The sequence below is a fragment of the Tympanuchus pallidicinctus genome, unplaced genomic scaffold (assembly GCF_026119805.1).
Source record: "Tympanuchus pallidicinctus isolate F22 unplaced genomic scaffold, pur_lepc_1.0 scaffold16, whole genome shotgun sequence".
NCBI classification, from domain to species: domain Eukaryota; kingdom Metazoa; phylum Chordata; class Aves; order Galliformes; family Phasianidae; genus Tympanuchus; species Tympanuchus pallidicinctus.
This window is the reverse complement of record NW_026294679.1, coordinates 1,212,501-1,217,500: the sequence shown is the minus strand read 5'-3', so window position 1 is coordinate 1,217,500 and position 5,000 is coordinate 1,212,501. Positions and strand designations below refer to the sequence as shown.

The window sequence follows — 5,000 nt, the reverse complement described above, 5'->3', positions numbered from 1 at the left end:
TTCTGGCACCGCGACCACACGATGATTGGCTCCGCGTAATTTTCTGGCTGTGAAACTTTTGCTGAAAGTATGGCAGATATTTTATTTTGTTCGATTTGCCTTTAGCCCAGCACACGGGGATCCACACACATGGAGGAACAAACACGTTCCCCTTCTATGCAACAAATGCTGTTTGCGCTCTGGATTCTTTCCATCCCAGAGAAATCAGGAGAGCTCCTTCAGCAACAAAACACAAACCAGAGCGGAGCAGCACTGTTGCGTTTGGCTGAGCCGACTCATCGAGGAACCAGCGAGCTTCCTTCAGCTTCAATCGCTAATGAACCAAAACAGTTAACAGCAAACTCCAATCACTGCGTCTCATAAAATCCTGGGTAACCCTCGGCCCGTAAAACCCCCCAGCTTCAGGTATTTTTTTCAAGCGTAGTTCCATCTTTATTTTAATAGTGGATTAATAATGCCAGCACAGTGTTGTGTTATACATCGCTTTGACCACAAGCATTTTTGTGAGATTTGCTGTGAAGATAAACAAACAAGAGGAGCTTGTGTTCTGGCAGCCTGGCCGAGGTGAATGGTTCTCATTTTCCTGGAGCGCGAGCCCTGGAAGCGCTGCCAAGCGCAGGTTGAGCTCCCCGAGCTCTCCCTTCCTGTAGCCCTGCTTGTCAATCACCTCCTGCTGTCTGCGGTGACAATTCCCATCCTCAAGCCGGGAATTTCCTCCCTCCCCACCCAGGGTCCCCGCGCCCCACCAGTGGTCCCCAATGGCCCTGCAGCACTCAGACCCCTCAGCCCTGCGTCGTGTGCAGAGCTTTATTAAAGCCATCTCTACCACTTTGCTTCGCAGGTTGTTTTTTTTAATTATCTGCTGTCTGAGGGTAATTATTTACTTCCTGTAAGCTCGCGTACCAGAACTCTGAGTTTGAAAGATTTTTCCATAACCTAATCCAATTCATCAAAGGCATCCTAACCAAATTACAGGCTCTGGCAGTATCTTTGCTTTTCACCTGATAAGGCTGCAGCAGAAGCACGGGATGGTTTGTATCAGGGTACCTCCTGCAGTATAGTTTTTGACAGCTTTGCTCAAATCCCTGCCCCCTCTTTTCCTTTCTCACCAAAGCAGACTATTCCCTTCCTCCGTCCTACAGCAGTCCTGCGATGCCTTTGGCTCCCTGCAAATAATCAAGTATTATACAGGGAGGGGAAAAAAAAAAAAAAAAGTGTTACAGAAGTCTCCTCCAACACGTTGGGGATTTGCTTGGAACAATGGTTGGAGGATGCTCGGAGCGCTCCTCCAGCAGCACAGGTATTTACACAATTTCATTAACCGCGCCTCGCACTCTGATTAAGAGCGGGGATTAAGAGAAGGATGTCAGTGGCGTGGCCAAGGGGCCTGGGGAAAGGAGGGAAGAAAGGAGGAGATGAGGAAGGCCCATCTCTCTGCTCTGCCCTGCTTCTCTGCCACCCCACGCCTCTCATTCTGCACTCCCCATTGCGGCAATGCAGCACAGCATGGAGCAGCCCCTGCTCCCAGCATCACCGTCCACCCTGAGCAGCAGCGAGGTGCTCACACCTGAGTGCTGCAGGAGCCCACCTCCGTCATTAGTGCAAACCCATGGATCTGCCACATCTGCCTAAGGAAAAATACAAGGGGTAGTTTCTGGTAGAGACAATTTTTAAGGGAACGGTTGCCTGGGAAAGTTGTCGCTTTATAATATACTTTGATGCTGGTGGCACCTATAGGACAATGAGAGCAGAAGAGCAGCGGAGGTATGGTAAGGTTTGTTCTTCAGTAGCTGTGCCCATGTCTTAAAGAAATATAAGAATTAAAGGAAGCTGACACCAGACTGCTCTGCTCTCCCTGCGCTGTGCAGCTGAGATGACAAGTTGTCATTTAAGAAGTTAATAAACAGTCACCATTTTGCAGGTTATCCAAATGCTACTGAATAGAAAACCTTGGATCCCTAAATGATGTGTAATTAAAATTATTTTAAAAATCCTCCTTGACAGGCCAGGGCTTAGCCAAAATGTAAATGACATTAAAGAAGACAATGAATTTAATTTTATTTAATGTCCCTTTTTGCAGATCCTCATTTACATAGCATTTTTAACAAAAGCGTTGACCTTATAAATGCTGGCATTTGTACAGCTTCCGCAGAGTTGGATTTAATCACGCTTTCGCAAAGCCATAAGGGAAAAAGCTTTAAGTTCTCTGGTTGGATATGGAGTAGGAATAAAAACATTGGGACTGGTCAAATGTTTATCCTCCTCGCTTCTGAAAACAACCTGACAAGAAGATGTAAAGGTCTGGGGAATAACCCATTGCTGTTTGTAAGGCTGGGTAATAATCATACATAATCGTTTGGAAATATAGCTAATAAAAAATATAATGAGTGTTCAGCAAAATCGGCATTAGGCCCAAATTACATGATATTAATACTTGAACAGGTGCAGAAAGGCGCTTTAAATGAGGTAAATGAATAAAATGTCCCAGAGCACAACTGTGTGCGCTGACAAAAAGTCAATCACATGAATAATTCAGCGCCCGGCACCGCCAGCAAAGGTCGCTCCCGCTGACCTTTGTGACAGGAAGTGAAAGGAAACACTGGTGCCTAAAAAACCCTCCCATCAGTCTGTGGCCACTGCTCCGGCACCGCAGCCAAGGCGCAGCCCTGCACCGTGGGTAGGTTGAGGACCCCGGGCAGAGCCACGGTGGGCACCCAGCGGCCTTGCAGAGGTGTGGGATGCGGGCAGCGTCCGCCCCACGCGCAGCCTGAGGTCAGCCCGCAAGTATGCCGGGAGCTGCAGGGCTCGGCAACAGCTGCTGAATATGACAAAACTTCTTATTCCCCCAAACTAAAGCTATTCCAAACTCTGTACGAAAGAAATGGGATAAACAGATGTCTGGCTGCCCGACAGGAAAGTGGGACACACGCGGAATGATAAAGACTCCAAACACTGCAACGCCATGCCAGGTTTGCGGGGAGGGGGCCCTGGCTGCCTGCAGAGGTGCCAGCAGAGCAGGGCAGCGGGGAGACCATCTGGAGGAGCAGTGCAGGGCATGCAAGACATGCCGTGGTGCACAGGCAGCCTGTGCTGCATGTGATGGCTGCAAGTCAGCTGCATGCCACCGCTGCGTGAGAGCTGCCTGCCTGCCAGCTGCCTGCTGCTGGAAAGCTGCCCACTGCTGGATGCAAGTTGCATGGTTGCATGCAAGCTGCCTGCTGCTGCATGGGAGCTGCATGGAAGCTGCATGAGAGCTCCCTGCCCGCAACCTGCCCATTGCTGCCTGCAGGCTGCCTACTGCTACTGTTGCCTGCCTGCAAACTGTCTGCAAGCTGCCCGTGAGCTTCTCACTGCTGCCTGCAAGCTGCCTTCCTGCAAGCTGCCCCTGCCTGCATGCTGCCCCATGCCCCAAGCTGCCCCATGCCCCACTCCTCCAGCATCGCTCCTCAGCTCTCAACAGTTGGTCACCACGGAGCCAAACAAGGAAAGGAAAAGACAGGAGGATGTGTCTTCCCAGGAATTTCCATACCTTCCAATAAAATATATTGTGATGGCACAGAGGAATTATTTTAGCACACAGTGTGGTTTTGGTTTAGCAGTTACTGCGGCATCCTGTAATCATTTACAGCCATTGGAATGTATGGGTGAAATAGGATAGATTTATCTGTTCATACTTGTGATATGTAGACAATGGGTGTTCCTAATGAGGAACATCTGCTTTTGTGTTTTCCCAGAAAACATTATTCCACTATGAAAATGATACTCCCATCCTTTTCAGCAACACCGCAAAGAAAATATGGGCCTTTTCCTTTCTTTTATTTGCTTTTCTTTGGGTCAGCCTCATTTCCCAGGGATGCTTTTCCTGCAGCATCTCTTTCCCGACTGCGCTGCACTTTATGGTGGTTTCTTGGTGACTCCACGCGTTGCTGCGCCGTGCGAACATCCCTGATGTGGCAGAGGACACCTCACCGTGCACAGCAGCACAAGTGCGCACACTCAGCCATGCTGCGTGAGAAAACCACGCTGAGGTAAATGGTTCTCAATGAATTAGAAGGTGGGAGGGCAGGCGGTATCGCCGTTGCAAGGCCTTGGTTTTGTTTTTGCGCTCAGATCTTACTGCAGCATTCGCATGCACGCTTACAGAAGTTTATTCAAAATAGCTTCACTGCTAGCAAATTATTATTCCCAAGGTGCAAAAAAGGTTGTTGGATTTTTATTTTTTTTCTTTTCCTTTTTTCCCCCACTGCGATAAACCATTCCAACTATCAGAGCGACTCCTGGTGTGGGCTGGAACGAATGGGCGCCCATAGATCTCAATTCAGCACTGAGTTATTGGTTTGTATCCCGAGGACAAAAATGCCTTATCTGGTCAGAAGCTGCTAAATGTGTCCAAAGGACAAAAGGATGAAGCGCGCTGTGTCTGATCCTTCCTTGCAGCCAACTACCGGAGCAGTAACACTTGGTATGGGAAAGTGTAAACCGAGCCAGGGGTCTGCTGGGGGAACGCTGCTCTGCGACGCTCAGGAGGAAACACAAACCTGAAACCCAACACCACCAACCCATGTAGGTGACCAACTACCAGTGCTCAGCGCCAGCAAACGTAAATTTGGGGACCTGGAAATACACTCTGGTGGTGTCAGAGGACCGATGCCTGCGCAGAGCTTTTCCACACGCCTGCCTTCCTTCTGTGTTCGCTGCAGTGTGCTCAGCTGCTGAACGCTGCACTCAAGAGTTGCTTTAAAAGCACATGGTGGGACGCAGAGGACCGTCCCGAGCCCCTGCTCAGCCCCATGCGTGTGCACAGCCCTGCAGCTCTGGCTGCTCTTTGCAAGGCTGAGATACGCGCCATCCTCATAAAAACAAAATCTTGAAAATTCCTAATGTGGAAGGTGATTAAAATTCCTATAAAATTGTCATATCTTTAAATTTAGAAGCACGGCAGATTTTTCATCAATAATTAAGATCTCTAAAGCATTTATGCTAGGCATAAATGGAGTTTC

At 48.9% G+C, this 5,000-nt stretch overlaps 1 protein-coding gene and 1 long non-coding RNA gene across 14 annotated transcripts in view; one reads left to right on the top strand and one right to left on the bottom strand.

Annotated features, from left to right (window-relative positions):
- The window catches only part of EBF3 (EBF transcription factor 3), a 115,767-nt gene that overhangs the window by 103,220 nt on the left and 7,547 nt on the right, over positions 1-5,000 (bottom strand). The gene's annotated exons all lie outside the window — the stretch shown is intronic.
- The window catches only part of LOC128077620 (uncharacterized), a 1,678-nt gene continuing 124 nt past the window's right edge, over positions 3,447-5,000 (top strand). The window contains exons 1-3 of the long non-coding RNA XR_008205104.1: positions 3,447-4,028; positions 4,270-4,335; positions 4,438-5,000. The exon at positions 4,438-5,000 is cut by the window's right edge and continues 124 nt beyond it. This is a non-coding gene — a long non-coding RNA (uncharacterized LOC128077620). The remainder of the gene's footprint in view (positions 4,029-4,269; positions 4,336-4,437) is intronic.